Source organism: Protopterus annectens, chromosome 13.part0 (assembly GCF_019279795.1).
Source record: "Protopterus annectens isolate FY-2018-M chromosome 13.part0, PAN1.0, whole genome shotgun sequence".
Classification (NCBI taxonomy): Eukaryota; Metazoa; Chordata; order Ceratodontiformes; family Protopteridae; genus Protopterus; species Protopterus annectens.
Genome location: NC_056747.1, coordinates 489,766,100 through 489,785,737, shown reverse-complemented (window position 1 = coordinate 489,785,737; position 19,638 = coordinate 489,766,100). Strand labels below are relative to the sequence as shown.

Genomic DNA, 19,638 nt, shown 5'->3' with positions numbered 1-19,638 from the left:
CCCCCGCTGTTTGTTCACATACCTGAGGACTGTCATTGTCTGTGAACACCTTTAGAGATCCAGGCTGGAATAAGGGGTGTAAAGTTTGCATGGCCAACAGCAGTGCCCTCATCTCCCTTACATTGAAGTGTCCCTTCAAATGACAGGGAGCCCAGATCCCTTGTACTTTCAGGTGGCCGAAGGGTGCTCCCCAACCTATGTCTGAGACATCTGTGTTGATCTCTTGATGAGGAGCAGGAGGGTGTAAGAGTAGTCCTGGGTTGAGTGATATGATGTATCCACCACTGAAGTTCCCTCTTCAGACTGGGGATGAAGGGAAAAGAGAATTCTAAGGGGTGCTGGTGTTGCATTCAAACTGATTTTAGAGACCACTGTCATTTTCTCATGCGGAGTTTGGCTAAGGGGAGAATGGGAATGGTGGCTGCCATGAGGGCCAAGACTCTGAGCAACTCTCTGGCTGTAATGTGGTAAATCAGTAGAATGCTTTGGAAATAAGAGATAAGGTCCCTGTACCTTGTGTGGGGGACAAGAGACCCTCATAAGGTCTGTTTGTATCCTGCTCCCCAGAAAAATATAATTCTGTGAAGGGGTGAGAACTGATCTCTAAGTTTATGATCCCAGATTTTGTATAAGATTGATGGTAAAGGCAATATTTCATTCCAACTCCTCTACAGAGGTAGCTAGAAGAAGGTTATCCAGATTCCGAAAGATGCGTATTCCCTGGAGTCTGCACTGGGCAATCACAGGAGCAAGGCATTTGATGAAGACCCTTAGTGCAGTAGAAAGCCCAAAGGGCAAGGCACAGAAGTGAAAATGCCATGATGGTACAGAAAAGCATAAAAACTTCCTGTAGTTGTGATGCATGGGAATGTGTAGATATGCATCTTTGATATCCGGGGTAATCAAGAAGGCCTGAGACAGAATGAGTGGGTATAGGAGTACGGAAGGTCAGCATATGTTAAGTGGGTACTCTTAGAAAGGTATTGAGATGGAAACAGGTCCAAGATGGTTCTCCTGGGACCTTCCTTCCTAGGCACTAGGAACAACCCGGAATAAAATCCTTGCCTATTTGTTTTTTTTGGGGGACACTCTGGATGGTTCCTTGGTTCAATAATTCTAAAAGAAATTCTGAGAAAAAGGCAAGTTGTTCCCTGGGAGGTTGAGGAATGCTCCTGATGGAGGGTAGCTGATCCCACACCATGAACTACCCTTTTTGAACAATTGAGAGGACCCAGGCATCTAGGGTCATGCTTTCCCAGGCTGATAGGGGTAGGTGCTCAGAAAGTGGGATGTGGGTGGGAGGGAGAAAGCAGTCAAAGAGAAGACAGCTTGTCTGGAAAGGGCCACTTAGGAGGCAGAGTTGCCGGTGGGGCCCTAAGCTGTTGTGGTCTCCTGTCACTCTTTATTGTTCTGGGTTGCATGTGATGGGAATGTCTATGCACAAATACAGGCATTGCAGGGTCATTTCTCTGGGATTTGGGTACTGGGGAAACAAAAATCTGTTTCAATTCCTGCAGTTCCTTACCCTTTTCCTGCAATGATTTGAAAAGGTTAGCAGCTGCAGGTCCAAACAAGGCAGAATTGTCCAGAGGAGCATCCATAGGTTTGCAATGATTTCAACAGGTGAGCAGCTGCAACAAGGCAAAATTGTCCAGCAGAGCATGCATAAGTTTATCTTTTATATCCTCAGGTAGGGGCTGAAGTCTTAGCCAAGAAAAACTTATCACTGATCCAGAGGCAGCTGCTGTGGTGGAAGCCTCTGCAACATCATAGCTGCATTTTATGGAGTTACACACTACTTGAGAAGAAACACCAAGCAATAGTATCAGTCAAGGTTTTATTTTCTGAGTCAGGTAAGCCTGCAATTACCTATGAATGTTGGCAAATAAGTTCTAAAGCAAATTTGGTCATGTGTGTTTGGTGATTTAAGGCGCTGAATGCTCGAGTGACAGAAGTGTACACTTTTATGTCTAGTCTATCCAGGATCCTGCTATCCTTATCAGATGGTAAGAGGGTAGTGGAGAGCAGCAATTTTGATATCTTGTCAGAAGACACAAATTACAGAATGAGCTGCAGAAAGACATCTAAAGAGAAACTTGCAGTCCTCTAGGACTTGTAGAAGTTGTCTGGCTTTTTGGGGGTAGGTAGCTGGGAAATTGGTGCCTGTGAGGCTGAGGCAAAAGCATCAAGAAAGGCAGGAAAGACAGGAGGGATAGCTGATGGGCTAGGTGATTCCACCTGTAATAGGTCATAGTATCTTTTTTGTACTTCAGATACTTGGGTGGTATCCCATTTAAAGTGGTCTCTCATCTTGTCTAGGGTCTCTTCAAAGGACACATCTTCCATTGGCTAGTCTGTACCATTTGATTCCTATTTAGGGGAAGCATAATCCAAGGGGGAAGGGATCTGGGAAGAGTAAGCCAGGGATTCAGTCCATGAAGGTGCCACTTCTTCAGATCTATCCTCCTCCCTCATTCTTTCAAGTGGAGAGAGGGTACTGGCTAGGGTTGGGGGAGGCTGTAAAACTTGGAGGAGGCCTAAGTGATATAAGGGCATTGAAAAGGCCCTGAGTGAATTGCTGCCAATCACTAGTAGGTTCTTTTGGAGACAATTGCTTGTTTTTTTTGTTCCTTTTTTCCATGAAGGTCTGCTTTATGTAGGGTAGGAGGGCCCGAAGTAGGCCTACATTCTATCAGGTTGATATCTACCCCTTCCCTAACAAGGATCTGTGGAATCCCCTTAGAGCCTTCTGTAATCACGAGCAGTGGTTCTCCTTGACATCAGCCACAGATGCCTGCTCAGCCTCTGTGGACATGGTAATGCTCGGATCCAAGGTGGCCTGGAAGTCAGGCTCGGCCTGCAGATCTGAGCTGTGAACCGGGTGTCTCTCCAGGCTGTCCTCTGCCTCAAGAGGGACACTGGTATCCAGAGGTGCAGCAGAAGGTTCAGGGCTTTGCTTTTTGGACTTCTGCTTCAAAGTAAACTCTACTTCAGGCCCCAGGGATTCCTCCATAGCTCTTTTTGCAAGTATCTTTAAGCACTAATTCTTAAGGTGGCTAGCTAGGGAGGATAATCTACTCCTTAATGTCTTTGGGACAAATGCCTAACAAATAGCAGTTTTTGTGGTCGTGGTTTGGGCCTAGGGAGAACAGGCACTTGAGGTTGCTATCCTTGTATGGAATGTGTCATCCACATTGGCACTTGCCCCTCTTGGATGACATAAGCCTTAAACAAAACTGTAGCAAAAGTCAAAATTTCCTCAACCTGGAACTTATCTGAATTTTGAAGAACTGAAAATGACTCTGTGTCAGACCATATGTTGGAGTCTTGTGTTCAGATATGATGGCACCGAAGTTCTGAGAATGGTGAGTGCATACTCCACTTTTATGGCCGATGTCCACTCACAGCCTATGTGCGATGTACTCCGCACCCTACAGTAGTGAAGTCTTTGGTATACTAGCCGTTGGGTCACCTACGGTGGGGAACTCCCTCATGTTATGAATACTGCATGACCATCTTATGGTCCACGGGATGATCAAATGCCTTAATGGAGATATCTGACTGACTAAAAGACATCTTTGGTATCTCAGTCTCAACATTTTAGTTTTCTTTTTAGGCTAAAGGGGGTACCTGAGGCTGCCAATTCAGAAGCTATCCTAGGGTTATTCTAGACTTAAAGTTTTAAAGAACTGAGGTGACTATGAATGGTCAACTTGTACAAGTGACTAAAGATGAAATTATCTCCAAGTATGCTCAGGGCCTATCCAAAAGATATGGCTCTCAGCCTAAGTCTGGAAATTTGGACAAACCCCAAACAAACTGGGGGACAGAGACCAAAAACAGGAACAGATATTAAATATTGCTCTAACAGGTTTTGTATCAGATTTCATTTTCTGAAATTAAAATGTCTATCATTATTTAGTGATTTCAGTCCTCAATAAGCTGCCAGAAAAAAAAACACAAATTTTGAGGAAAAGACTAAAAATACAAGGCAGAAATCTGGACATTCTGTGAAAATCTGGACACTTGAGAGGTATACAAAAAAAGAGAAATGAATGTTTGTGCTTATAAGGGATTTGTCAGTCACAGTAAATTCCCACTCCTTGTTGAAATGAAAAATAGTTTTCCACAAATTTTTAGATGGAGTGCCCCCCCACTGGGGGGTCCTTACCTGCCCACAAATGACTATTAGCTGGTGTAGACCATATGATTGACTTGACCACAACATAGACAAAGTCTTCATTCATGGACTGATTGCAAGAAATTTCTGAGGATTTTGTGCCCATATATCCCTTAAGTACTAGAATGTAGTCTCATGCATTGGGCATAGTTCAGGCATGTGATAATCTCAGGAAGGTGCATCAGCTTTTGTATGCTGGCCAGATATACACTATTCTTGGCGGGATACATCCTGTAAGTCAGGAATACTGCAACAGTGACACAATGAAAATTATACAATGACTAGCCATTAACATTTCAAAAGAAGCATGTTGACTGGTCAGCCCAACCTGCAGGCCCATTGTAAATATAAGCATATTCCAATTGAAAAAGTCCAGTCACCCAAACCTTTTTCCATTAATATATGCTACAAAAATGTTACTTTCCTTTTGGCATTATTGTACTGTAATCCCTTTATTGTATTTAAAAAAAGCTGACAAAAACAGGAGACTTCAAACTAAGGAGAGAGAGAGACTGGACAGAAATAAAATAAAAGGATAATCAGGTACGTTATGCAAAACTACAGAAATGTACCCGATTATCCTTTTATGTTCTCTATCCATCTCTCCCGTACATTGAAAGTCTCCCAATTATTTTTTTTTTAATTAAAAAAACAAAAAAAGCAATGGAGATATTCCTTTCTCCATTGCTTCCTTTAACACAGCACTGATGTACTACAAGTGTGGAAGCGAAAGTCCCATATGCATGCGCAGTACATCAAGAAAGCCCCAGGGATACAGGAAACACATGGAAGAGCAGCACTGTACCATTACACAAGTGCATTATTTAAGAAAAGTAAATAACTTTTTTCTTAAATATCATTGTATAATAGCAATAACTAATTCCGTGGTGTGGTATATTGAAGATTCTCAGCTACAGCGTCTTCTGTGTGGAGACATACGTGAATGGGCATTCCTTCGTTGGAGGTTGTGTGTCAGGGCTGGCAACTCGGCACGTAAAAATCTACTGCCAATCATTAGCGGGCCAGAGTTCTGCTGTGGCGAACCCTAACCCCGGTTAGCCGAAAGACACAACAACAACCATCGGTTAGCTTTGTTTAATCATCTGGGCTTTGCCGTTGTAATTAAACCACACCAACCATGGGTAAATCTTTAATATACCACACCCATGTCGTCAGGTACTGCTATAATATTCAAGGGAACATTACTCTAAAGAACCTGCAATAGCAGCAAGGAACTATTAAAAAAAAAACACTATACATTCACAAACTGAACAAAACATGACAGAGGAAAATTAATATATTAAAATAAACTAAAGGCCAGATTATAACAGCAATAATAGTGTGTGTGTTTGTTTGTTGGGGAGGGGTGTGTGTGCAAGCACTTAACCACTAGTGTTTTCAGTGGGCCATTAACTTTTTGCCCAGTGGTGCAAATAAAAACACTTGAGGGTAAATACTACACAATGCACAACCAGAGTTGATTATTGCTCAAGTAATACTTTCCCCTGTCTTTTATAACTGTTAATGGTTGATTCTTTGCAGAAAACTTGTATAAAATAAAATTATATGCATTCTGCTACATACCATTTACTATTCATATTTTAAAGTAAACTTTTTGTAATAGCAACTTACCTTTGTAAGGCCCAAGAGGTCTCCATCTTGGTTAAATTTGTGCAACTGAAACACATCAATACAGGAGCATTGTAGTTGAGCAAATTATTAATTCATACTTGCCAGACAAAGAAAAAAAGGTATAAATACGGAAATAAATACTCACTCTTCTCTTATGGTATATACGCCACTTGTGGTACTCTTGTATTACAACCTCAATCCTCCTCTTCCAGTATTTTCCTTCAAGTACAATGGCCTGTAAAGTAACAGCAAACAATCTATATCAGGTTTTCATGGTTTATTTCAACTGCCTGCTCTATGTTACTATTCTGTATTCTGCACTTCAGTTTTCTTGATTTAAATTCAGCCGAGTGTGAGAAAAAGTACTAATTTCCAAACTTTAATTCCAGAACCTCTGGCAAGACAGAATGCACCATCGAATACTGCATTTGCATTATGGAGGAACTATTTAGGATTCACTTGAACTTTTAAAGATAACTACAAATCTTCCCCTGCAGTAAGCTGCTGAAACAAAATCGTACTTCCCATTATTAAATAAAATAAGGCTAATACAATCCCAAAGGACCTCATGAAATTCTTAGCACCATTTCTCATCTTACTTTGCAAAATGATAAAAAAAGAAGTTATGTCCTTACCATAACGTTCCATGTGGAGTGTTCATCTCACCTTTGTTCTTACACATGGGTGTCGGAGTCGATCCTCGGCTCCGAGTTAAGCTACTCAGATCTAGTTTGCAACAAAACCAGATCCAGCAATAACACAGGTTATGAGTATAAGAGAATACATAAGTATACAAAGGACCAGACACTAGCTCAAGCCAGTAGGAACAACAGAGAGACCACTAGTGGGAGACAAACAGACCAGACTTCTAAATCCATGGATGTAAGAACAAAGGTGAGATGAACACTCCACATGGAATGTGCACAGTGGAACCAAAAGATGCTCTATCCCTGGAAGTCCTGTCAACTTTATAATGAGTGATGAATGTATGTGGTTTAGACCAAGTGGCGGCTGCACAAATAGTATCCAATGGTAGACGAGCTGCATGAGCTAGAGATGTGGAAACTGACCTAGTAGAATGTCCCTTTGGTTTGGTGGGCAAAATCTGATTTGAAGCAGAATAAACGAAAGTTATACAATCAGTTAGCCATTATAAAGAGTTGGTCCGCTTCTATGGTCCTTAGTTCTATCCAGGTAAAATCTATGAACATCCAATTTGTGCAGCATATATTCCAGCTTGTTGGAGTGTTTTTTTAAAAATGTAGGAAGCTCAATGGATTGATTAATGTTGTTAACTGAACAAACCTTAGGAAGGAAGGAAGAAAATTAAATATGGCTGCTTGATGGAAAGTGCCTGAAGTTATGATACTCGTCTGGCTGAAGTGATAGCTACTAGGAAAAGAGTTTTCCAGGACAAGAACTTTAGCTGGTTCAAAGGGCAGTAAAAAAAGCAAATTTAGATTCCAAAGAGCTGTAGGTAACCTAACTCTTGGTCTGAGATGGAGCCATAATGGGAGCTCCGTTCTCTCCTACATGAAAGTTAGAAATAGCGCCAACTGAACTTTTAAAGTGGCAGTAGATGCTCCTTGATGAAATAGCATGGACATTAACTCCAAAATCTTGTTCAGAGGTGTAGATTTTGGTAGTGGAAGCCTTGGTGAGAGCTACCAGAATGTCCTGAAGAGAGAAGATCAGACCTGGCTAGTCAGCAAGTCTGGTACTGGGTCCAGAATCCAGGGCTCCCCATTTTGTGGGCTTGAAGAAAGGGAACCTACATCCGAGGCCAGAATGGGGCAATGAGAATTATAGTCCTCTCCTGGTCCTGAATCAGAGCGTCCTGGGGGCATAAAGTAGCTTCTGCACTTGTGTTCATTGGAGAACAGATCACAGCAAGGACCACTCATGAGGTAACAGGATGGCTCTGCTCAACCTGTGATTCTGCCCATTGCCAAATTCTTGTGGCCCTCTGCACAACTGGTAAGACTTGGTTCCTCCTTGTTTGTTTATGTACCAGACTATGGACATATTGTCCGTCTGTACTGCAATGGTCCCTAGAGGTAGAAGGTGGAAAAGTGTTGATCTCTAGAACATTTATGTGCAGTTTGTACCCCCACCCTATCAGGGAAGCATCCGTGGTCACTGTGGCTGTTGGTTTTTATCGAAATCCCTAGCTGAGCACAAAGGCTGATTGTGTAGTCCCTGGCCTGTATCAGTTGATGCTCGGGTGTGGCAGTAAGAGCCCAGTCGCCAGATATGCATTGAAAACCTGCCATGCATTTCTGGGGGCTGAGGTTAGAATTGGCCTCCAGTCCCCTGTCTTTTTGAACTAAAAAAAAACCTTAAATTCGATCCTCGGATTGAGAATCTTTTGTGGTAATGGGGAAATACAAAGGGAATTTTGTAACCTCTGGTAATAATGCGCCTCCTCTCAGGAGTGCTGGAAAGGCTTCCCAGATGGTATCCCTGTCACACTATGGATTAGTAAGGTAAGACTTGTTCTTGGAAGGAAGGCTAATTAGAAGTCACATCTTATGTTAATATAGTGCAAACAATAACTTGTTTCATATCTGACCCTACTCCCCAATGTATTATCCCAGAACCTTATATGGAAGACCCTTGTAGCACCAATATTGTTGTGAGCATATTTGACATCACCTTAACAGCTTTTAAGAAAAGCCATATTTTTCTACAAGAGCAGCCATTTACTACTCAAGTCATAAGGAAAATGAGGCAGCACAAATTCCACAGTTACAGTTTTAAGTGAGTTTACACCCATGAGAATCAAGTACTACAAGACATTTTATCTACAATGTGTTACAGACAGAGATCTTTTCATGGAAATAACAGAAACCCATTTAATAGGGAATGCCACAACATACACTGAGTTTTACAGCTGCAATTTGATACCTTTTTGTTGTATTAGACCTAGGAGATAAGATACATATTCTACAGTAATGCATTATGAACCATTATCTGCAGTAGTCATACTTGATAGTTATTAATGTTTGCAGGTAGGTGGTCTTTGCTGACAAGGTTGGAATTCTTGAGCATAGTAGAACACTAATCGACATGGACCTTTTTCAGGCTCAGCCAAGGAGGACTGACTAGTTAAGTAACTTGCTCAAATTAACACAGCTAGGAAATGGTGACGGAGGTAATCAAACCTTAGACCAGAGGAAGCAGATAAATCACAACTTTAATCCTCTGTGCCAACTGCCATTCAGCTGTAAATACTTTTTTTTTAAATACAAATTATAGTCATAGCAACAGAATTAGTGTGATGTCTTGCTCCAGAATTTGAACAAAACCTTAGGTGAATTGTCTGTTTCAACCCCCAACAGCAGTACTGCCATTAGAATGAACAAGATAATTAGGTACTTGTGTATTACTGCAACCACGCTTTCTTGGTAGCCTATTATCAGAACCACGCTTTCTCATTAGCCCGTTATTTGTATTTTCACAACCATGCATTTTTGGCAGCATGTTATTTATATAACGGAACTAAGTAAGATTGTACGATATATTCTCAGTACCACAGTATTTAACTGATATTGAAGTAATTTATTATTTTGCATAGGATTTCATTGGTCTAACTTGGTTTGACTGTTAAAGGTACAGTCTAGGGGGAAGACACGAAAGCAGTCCAGAAGCATGTATACAAAAGTCACAGTATGGATCAAACCTTTTCTCATGTATTACACTAGCAGAGATTTTGTTTGAATGAGTGATCTGATTTAGTTAAGACAAGCCCGTTCCATGCTGTGTGGATTTTAATTTTGGTCAGGAAGCGTAGTGTGTGGTGAAAAAGGAAGGACTCAATATCATAATTAACACTGTTGTGGTAATATGTCATTTGGATATTCAATTCATGACTTAACATTAATATTATGCTAAGATGGATTTTGTTTGCATGGTTATTCCACTCTTAGGCTGCGTACACTGTGGACCATGGGAAGGACCTGGTGAGAAAGCGTGGTTGCGATAATACGCAAGTACCAAATAATTATTTGAATGAGTTCTAATTAAACCATAGACTGAAAGATGGTAGTTTTACATAAACCATTATGTAATTCTCTCCTCCCTACAACACATGCAAATCAGGAGAGAGTAGTATGCAGAGAAGTGATTTACAGTGAGAGGAAATTTGGAATAATATTAAGTACTGAAGATGTATGGTACAGAACAGAGTAGCAGCTGGCTTTTGTATCACCCGGGGCTAATACCTATACTGGCTCCATGTCTCCCAGCTCAACATTTGAAGAGTTAAAAAAAAAAAGTCTGCTGCTTGTACTGGCACCAGGTAGCCATATACATGCTCTCCTCCCTCCCTTCCCTCCTGCTCCAGCTATTCAATGGAATTAAAAAACAGAAACAAAAGGTCCACAATCTGGTGGCTCAGACTCCTGAAATGCAAGAGCCAACCAGCCATACCTCGCAAACCTTTTAGCTCAAGAAATGGGACACATTATAAATATGCTACTCCGTTCTTATAAACTTAGAATATAACTACAACAGTATTTGTGCTTGCATATATTTTCAAAAGGTTATGAGGTCAGAAATGTAATTCTCTTTCATTATTTAGCAATATCAATCCTCAGTCATTTGCCAGAAAACAGTAAAGTTTATGAGGAGCAGACCAAAAATAAGAGAAAAATCTGAACAGTCTGAAAATCTGAATAGTTCAGAAGTATGCCTGCCCATCTTCATCTGATAAGCAATTAAAGAGAGGTTGTAATCAGATCCCATATTTTGCACCTTGCCCCCAACCCTCCCTTCTTCCTCAGCTGGAAAAAAAAACACTATTTTTAAACTATAGCAAACTACAGTTTGTAAGACTACACAGGGAGCACTACAGCACTCGGGTTTTAATTAAAAAAAAAAAAAAAAAGAAACAAGCAAATCATTTTTTCTTTTAAACCAACAAACTGCTTGTGACAGTTTAGACCACACAGGGAGTGATATACAGCTCAGGTTTGACTGCAAATGCAATAACAGCGCACTCAACAGCAATCGGGATAGGCCAATCACACACCTAACACTTTGTGCCTGAGGCAGCTGGCCCTTCACTCTGCCCTAGTTACACTACTTGTACAGAAGGAATCCTACTAAAAAGAATTGTGATGCTAGTGTATTTTCCACGTCAGTAGAATTTTAAAAGACAGAGTGGTACCATATTAGAAAAGACAGAATCAGCAAAGAGGTTTCTAAGGATTGCTCTACCAGATGTGCATCCATCTGAGACTAAATGTTTATAGACACGATACTTTATAAAGGTATGTCAGTCTACAAGTAGCTTTTTACAGACGGCTACTACAACAACCTGCTGAGTAGCAACAGATGCTATTTCATAGGAGTTTCAAGGCTATTTTATTCTATTGACCATGTATGCCTTGCACATACCCACCCTTAGAATTTAATTCCTTTCTCAGGAAGGAAGAGGCCAGTTAGTCCTTGGGGAAATCTGAAAGTACCCATCCATTCATCCAGACTTAGTATGAAAGAAGATATTGAATTGCATTATTAAATCTGCCAATGACTTTATTCCAGAGAAAGGGGAGGTGCTGGGTGATGAATCCCTCTCTCTCTCTGTTCTGTCCACCTGCTGATGAAGGGTCAGGTCTCTGGTCCTAGTGGTAGCTGAGCTGTTTGACTTAATGACATGCAAGACAGCAAGGTCCACCCAAACTCAAATTAAATGGTAAAACAAGGCACAAATCATTCTTCAAGTCTTTAAGACACAGGCACAGGGTTTTCTAGACTGTCCAGATAACTAATGTCCTTGAGACCTGAGATCTTTTTAGTTATGAATCTCCAAGTATTTTCAAGTTTGCTGATGTGTAAAGTGAGCATATTCTAAAGGGAGTGTTGTACACTGTAATGGGTCTGATCAGTGCTGAATACAAGGGAACAATAATATAGTTGGGTTTAGACAAAATAACTGACTATTAGTTGTGCTAAGCATAAGGATATCATGACTACAGCTGATACATGACAATTACAAAAGACAGAATCATCTAGGTCCCTTAAATACCTTTTCATTTTGTAAGGGAATGTTCTCGACACTATATGCTACTGTTAATGGCAGTTTTTTAAAAGAAATAATACTACACTTCTCAGCATTCAGTTCAAGCCCATTATCCATATTTGAGTTGTTAAATGAGTTAAGCTTTTTCTGAAGGATACACATTATCTGAGGGGATTTTGATAATTAGTACCTGGTTTGCAGTCATCTGCAAATATGGGTAACAAGATGCCCTGGTTATCAGTTTTCAGATCAGGGAAGTAGATGGCAAACAGGAGAGGGCCCAAGTACAGACCCGTGGGACTCCACTGGCTACCTTAGCACTAGTTGTAGAGGAACCTGCTACACAAACTATGTGGGCTCTGTTTTTCAGCCAACTAGTTCTCCATCTTAACACATACAGACCTATGTTTAAGGCTGATAGGTTTCCTTACAATTTCAGCTTGAGGTACAGTACCGAATGCTCTGACCAAATCAAGACAACATGAATAAACAGTATGACCATTCTTGGCGGCACGATTCAACAGGCATGATCACCCCTAGATGAAGCCAAATTGTTGTGCATCAAGACCAATGAGATTCTTGATATAATTAAAGATATTAGTTATGACACATTGCATAATTATATACATCAGACTTATAAGGCTGACTGGTCTATAATTTCCAGGGTTGGTGATAGGGCTACCCTTGTGTAGGCACATCAACACAACAATGTACCATGATTCTGGAACATGGCCTGTGGTGAAACAATTTAAGGACAGGTTCATCAAGCCTGTTTGATGCTGTTTATTAAGTGCCCAGGTATATTTGTCAGGACCTATGGAAGAAGTGTTCTTGGTCTTTGATAACACCTTAAGAAACTCTTCCTTAGCGATGATGGACGTGTAAAGGATTATAGGATGAGTGATGTTAAAATAGGGGTTTTGAGGTGATATTTGTGGTGAACCTGTATACTACTATATACTTATGATGCATTAGGCTCAGAGTGGGGGACTATTAAGTAAAAGTTCAAACAGTGCTGAGTTTTATTTTTTAGTCCTCTAGCATAGCTAAAGGACTGAAAAGGACTTTTTGCTTCAGAAATTAATATCCATTCAGGGGTTGTTTTATTGATCCTTAAAGTGCTTTTCTCAGTTCCCTGATAATATCTTCAATACTGCCTTAATTCTGAGGAATTCAGATGCACTGTATAGTTTGAGTTGGGGGGCTGTTTAAAAAAAAAAAGTATTTACATTGTCTGATTACAAGGGAGTTTTTTGTTTTACTTTCCGTTTGTGTCTGGCTTGACTTGGGACTACATCTCTAAAAATGGGTATGGCTCAGTGTTTCCCAGACTTTGTTAAAGCCAATACACTGGAGTAAATTGTAAAACTGCCCACCAGATACTTCAGCTCCTACCTTTACCCCTCCATGCATCTTCTAGGCCCCTGGTTAAATGTGGCCACACATCACTTACCTTCTTTGTCAGGCTTAGTGGTATCACCCCACCAGCAAATGAAACCCTCTTTAGGGACTTCTCCAGGTCTACTTGTATAAGTCCTACACAAAATTCTCAACAATCCCCCACAAATGGACCCAGCTGAGAAGGGTGACAAATTCACCTCCAGCTTTTGCCAGCATCTAAACAGCTGCATAAAAAAGTCTGTACCTGTCCAAAGCTGACTTATCTAGTGCCCGTGCCAGCCCTCTGTCTGGGAAAAAGAAAGATCTATTCCTACCGATCTGGCACTTATCTCTCTCCTAAAGAACATCATGTCCTATGCACTGTGATACCCCCTCAACTAATAGAATTGAAGAGAAAATGAAAGTGTGCTCAAGTCTCTACATTTAAACCTTGTATAAATGCTGTAGCAAACCACTTGCTGCAAAGTACCACACACAAATTGCTGAAGCAAGCACTTCAGTAAGTAGCACAATATCAGAATTAATTTCTACAGAAGCACTAGAATGTTGGCATGGAAGTGAATACAAGTACTGCCGATTGCACCCCAACAACACTTCTTGCCCTGTTTATCCCCACCCCTAGCCATGCTTCTGACTGTCTACTCTAAATATAATGGCAAATTCAGGAATAATATTTTTTCTGGTAGAACTTCCATATTAATAAACTATGTAATAAAAGGAGGAAAATAATAAAAGGTTTTAAGAAATCTGCATTCCCCTACCTCAAGAACACAGTGAAACATGCTAGCAAAGAACTTAAGTACACTATTAGAAAACAAAGTACAGCACGTGCAAATACCAAAAGGAACAAATATTTCTTTGTTTCTGTCAGGAAATTAAGGAAAAATGTTCAACTGTGCACTGAGTTCGTCCATAATTTCACACATTCAAATCCCAAGGACATAGATAATATATTAGAAGACAAATTTAGTTCTTCCTGTACCCCAGCTACTTACACTGATGTACCCATTTATCCCTGAAGATTTAGTTTCCCCTTTAATCACTCTGGAAACAAGTCTTAAAATCCACATCAGAGTCTAAACAATCTGTTCAACTTCAACCTATGCAGAAGGTTTGTTTTATACAAAGATGGCTCTTCTACAAACTCAGGTAATGGCCCATCAACCTCACAAGCCCTGTATGCAAAGGCATGAATCATTTCATAGTAGAACGCAATTATGTGGACATAGGCAGCCTAACTTTTGAGGACCCCGGTTAGTCAGATTTTGTGAAGTGCAGGTCACATCTCCTGAACCTAGTAAACTTCTTTGAAAGTGTTACAGAGCCCAGAGATAGTGGTCACCCCTTGTATGCTGCTTATCTTGACTTGGCCAAGGCTTTTAACACTATCCACCCATGCTGGTATCATTGAAAAGTTAGACTATGTAAACACCTTTGGTCTCCTCTGGATTGCAAATGAGCTATCCAACAGATCCCAAATAGTGATAGTTGCCTGTACCATCTCTGAACATAAAATTGTAACTAGTGTGGTACCACAATAATCAGTGCTGGACCCTTTTTTGGCATTTATTTTGCAGACATCCAACCAGTAATCTTGGGGTGTGGTTGACCAAGGTTGCTGATGACTGCAAGTTAGGCACTGTTCTCTATTCATCCATTGATACTACACTGCTCCAAAAAGGGCTGCATATGCACATATCTGCTGTAGTGAAAAGGGTCAGTCTAGATAAAAAAATGTGCAGCATACTAGGCATTCATCAAAAAAGATGTTCCCACCTTATATTTAGTGTAATTAATACTCCTCTTTAAACAAACAGGGTCATAAGAGACCTAGATTTTTTTGTGGATGACTTTCTCAAATCGGTCATGTTTCCACCATACTAAGAAAAATCTTTCTATATGTCCCAGTTAATTTCTGTGGGAAAATCAATGACATCCAAAGAAGTAATCTTATTTGTACTCTTCTCTTTTCAGACCCATCACTGAATACAATGTCCCTTTTGGTATGCATAATTCAAACATATCATTCAACTGGAAAGGCCTCAATTTTTACCAAAAAATACTAATGATCTTAAATCCTTCAACAATCCCAATAGACTAGCATTACTCATATGTCTATCTTTAGCTCCGATCTGCTCCAAGGTGACTTTTGTCTCACTTTTTGGGCCACGAAAGACCAGCTCCTAATTTGACCTCTAACTTCTTTGCAAATCCAGTGATTCTACAAACACTTGTATTAGTGACCTAAATTTATGCCGACAAATAAAATAAGACTTACTGGAGGAATAGGTTCTTCATTCAGTGTATTCCCAGTCAAGGAATACGTTAACGCAATAAGTCAAGGAAAGTACTGCTTTGTCTGTCTTTAATATTAGCCTTCATGAGTTGATGGGTAGATAAATTTGTGTAATTCAAGAAATGAGTGCATTTAACTGGCCATCATTAAAACTGGTGCACGTTAGGAAATCCAACAACTAAAAACTAAATGAGCATGCAGATATATATCATCTCCTCCAAATATTCTTAATGGTACAATCTCAGTGTAAGAAAAAAGACCATTTCTCTGAATAAATCAGTTTCATCTGTTTTTTTTTTTTTTTTTTTTTGAAAAGGCTGTTAAGACCTAAATTTACACCAGGGTTATCACCTCTCATGTCACCTATGTGTGGTCCTGGTTAACTTGGGAGGTGGGCACCACTAATTACTCATTAAGGGTGGAAGGAACATTAAAGTGTTTCTACTTAAAGTATATAAAGAGAACTCTTAGGGTCCCTATAATCTCTTGCCTAGCATTACTCCTATATTTCTATGCATTTGCTTATGTGGGCAAAAAATTACAGTGAAGTTGATAGCTTTCTCGGGGTTAACAGTGGTGAAGTCATGGGTAAATTTAGACAATTTCATGATATAAATGTATAAGGTTCACCATTCTGAACCGGGTTTGCTAACTATTTCATCCACAGAATTTCTATTTATTAGATCTAAAAAAAATCTCTGGGCATACCCTACATTAGAGGTACAGGTGCTCTAATCTATGGAGATGTAATTGAAGTCACCCAGGGTTATGGAGCTGTTGCTTACAGGAATTTCTTCTACACATCTATGAATCTAATGTGATCACATGGTGAGAGAGAGGGTTCTGCAGCATGCTATAAGCTGGATATTATTCTTGTCCCTGGTCAACTGAAGATATAGGTGATCAATTTTGAGGTCTTTGGATATCAGTCTACATTAGATGTGGTCTTTGACCAATAAGGAGACACCACCACAATTTCTATCAGGCCTGAAGGCAACATGGTAGGCACAAAATACATGTATGGAGGGAGTGCCTTTTTTACATTTAAACCAAGTCGGTGGAACTACACTTGCGGGAGCACCTTAAGATTAGGCAATTCATTATTGAGAGTCCTGGTGTTTAGGAGAGCCACCTTAAGATGGTTCAGTTTAGAGTTAGCTGAATTTATTAAAGGAGGTATTGTCCATTAGATAGACACTGCCTAAAAGCACCATAGGGAGGGGGCAGCAAATGCTTTTGCCAGTATGCGGAAACCCTTGAATGAGAGATGCAGGCCATCCCTTGCAAAACAAACACGGCTATCAATCATTTCGTCTCAGGTTCATATATGCTGGATCCCCTCTGGAATGACACCTGATATTGAGCCAATTGTTAAAGCTAATTATCTTATCTTTATACCACAACATCAATCTTAGTAAAAGAGGGATTCCACTCAGAGCCAGTTTTTACCTGCATCCATCACGTACATAAAACGTTCCAACATATTTGTCTGCATGTCCTTCAAGGTTTTACATCCAAGATCAATCTCTTCCACATGGACCATTATTATTTAGTCATACCTGTCTTTGCAAAGGATCTTGAGGGTTCTTGCAATGTGTCAGCCTGTCACCCAAAAGAAGGGCTAATGATTTTTTCCTTGCACAGCCTGGTAAGTGGAGAATCTGTATACCTAACAATTGAGTCACCAATCACTAATACATTTTGGTCAGAAGCTAGTTTAGGATTACTTGATTAGGAGCAAATTTTCTGTTGGTGACTTGATACAGTTGTGCATGAAGTAGGTGAGATTAGGTATTTGTGCCAAGACCTATTTTTACAAGTTCTTGGAGGCTCTGGCAAGGATTTCTTTATGACCTCAGCACATGACATTTTTGTATGTTCTGAGAAAATGGTATGACTGAGATAAAGGTATACCTTTGTGATGCTCACTGTGCATTGTTACTTGAAAAGGATGCCTTCATATTATTAGCGTGGAATTAGTACCTCACACAGACAGCTTTCTGTGTTAAGGGGAGTTCATTATCAATGAGCATAAAGTGTTTACTATACTGCCTTAGAATACCAAATCCTGGGAGATTGGCAAAGGTAGTGGAACAAGTTTGCTGACCTTCCATATTGCCTGGAGCTTTGAATGTTAGCTGGCTGAGTGCACAAGTTACTAACGGAGGGTTGGGGTAGTACAACCAAAGCAGTATCAGTGGTGCCTGCAGAGAGATGAGCAGCACACTGATTTTTTAGCACAGACAGAAGCAAATTAAGTAGCCAAGAGAAAATAAGCAAAAGCTAATGCTGCCCTGGGCACAATTAAGCAGTCAGTTAGGGGAATAAATGACAAATGTGAGAGTACTGTTTGAAGGGGGAAAATGGCGACATGTTCACCGCCCAGTTCAACTACAGCCATGGCAGTGCTATGCAGAAAATATCTGAATAGATGGTTTCACAATAAGTAGCAATTAAGCAAAAAAAAAAAAAACCCAGAAAACTCTGGGAGTGCCACTGCAGCCAGTAATGAACATTCTCTCAGAAATAACTACTACAGTTTCCAAGAGAGAAACAAAATATTCTGTATGGAAAACACAGTTACAGACGGTTTGAGTTCCATAAAACAGTTTCAGTAGTTAAAAATTGCTAAACACAATCAAATGCAATAAAGGTTTATTTCTCTGATACAGAAGGTACTCAGAAAATCAGAAAAAAATCATCAAACCATGTGGAAAGTCTTAATCTAATATACTGATGTGCAGCTCAGACAGTCCAGCCAAAAGATAAGCAATTAAAGCAAAATAAATGAAAGAACAACCAGAAAATACCCTAATGGAGGGACAATAGTGCCCAGATGCTCAGAAATGGCAACAATCAAAGGATCATTGGAAGTTACTAGGCTAATGGCTCTAGTGCCCTTACAAGTCTAGCCAAGTTCTTACCTTTATTTCCATGATCAGCACCTATTGTCCCTGTCCAAGAAGGACACAGATGGAACACCCAGGGTGAATTTATGGTCACCCATCCAAATTGCATATGAAGAGGGCTAAAGAGGTACGCTGACATGAAGTGGGAGTCTGTTCCAAAGGTATGGTAACCTCTGGGAGACAAATCTGTCCCTTCAGCAGGTTTTATTAATATTACATATCAGGTTACGGTCTTTAGGCAGAGTAACCTGTGTACCATATGACTTACAGATATGCATAATTTCCAATAAAGTTGGGTCAGAGATTGCTTTGTATGCAAGGCAGAGATCATGTCTGAGTAGTCTGTATAGAAAAGAATTAAATGACAGTGATTTCAAACGATCCCCATTGGACAGATGCTAAAGACCTTGAATTTTCCTTGTGCAGGTGGATGGAAATGTACATACCAAATGAGGCATTGCACTCAATTATTGGCCTGATGAGGGAAGAGTACAGGGAGCTTATAACTTTTATTTTTCTGGAAGCAATGCCCTTACTTATGAGATGAACAATATAGAATGATCTTCTTACCACTGTGGAGACATGGTGGTCAAAGGTAAGGTTGCTGTCAACCTGTGTGCCCAGGTCTCTCACCACTGAGTGCATATTTAAGGTGTTGCTATTGATGTGGTAGTTATCAGGAACATTGCTTTTACCAAAAGGAATGTTAATACATTTTTTGCATCAAGTTGAAAGGCCATGACTTGAATTAACCTTCTCTCCAAGATTAACTACAATAGTTTCCAAAATGGTCCCCCACCACCTGACTAAAGTTATTTTTGGAAAATGCAGTTACAGGTTAAATGCTCCAAAAGTGTTCCTGTAGTTTATAATTGTTACATGAAATCAATTGCACAAAAAGTTTTGCTTCCCTGGTGTACAGGCAAATCAGAAATATCATCTAATGGGATGGAAATTGTCTTAATCCAGTGCACAAAGGTGTAGCTCAGAGCAGTCAGAAAAGAGGAGATCAATTAAACAGCTACGTTTTAAGAACAAGACAGCTGAATGACCACTGACAAAGGATTACCAGCCACCTGACAGAAAAAAAAGTTCTGCATTATCTATTCAAAACAGATTTGCAGACTGGATGTCAAGATTATGACCTACTGGCCTGAGTTAAACCTCACTGCCATGTTGATATATTCTACTTCCA

At 40.1% G+C, this 19,638-nt stretch overlaps 1 long non-coding RNA gene across 1 annotated transcript in view; it reads right to left on the bottom strand.

Annotated features, from left to right (window-relative positions):
- Window positions 1–5,811: 5,811 nt before the first annotated feature.
- Window positions 5,812–19,638, bottom strand: part of LOC122787413 — a 419,813-nt gene continuing 405,986 nt past the window's right edge. The window contains exons 3-4 of the long non-coding RNA XR_006362567.1: window positions 5,958–6,047; window positions 5,812–5,857 (exon numbers count right to left, since the gene is read on the bottom strand). This is a non-coding gene — a long non-coding RNA (uncharacterized LOC122787413). The remainder of the gene's footprint in view (window positions 5,858–5,957; window positions 6,048–19,638) is intronic.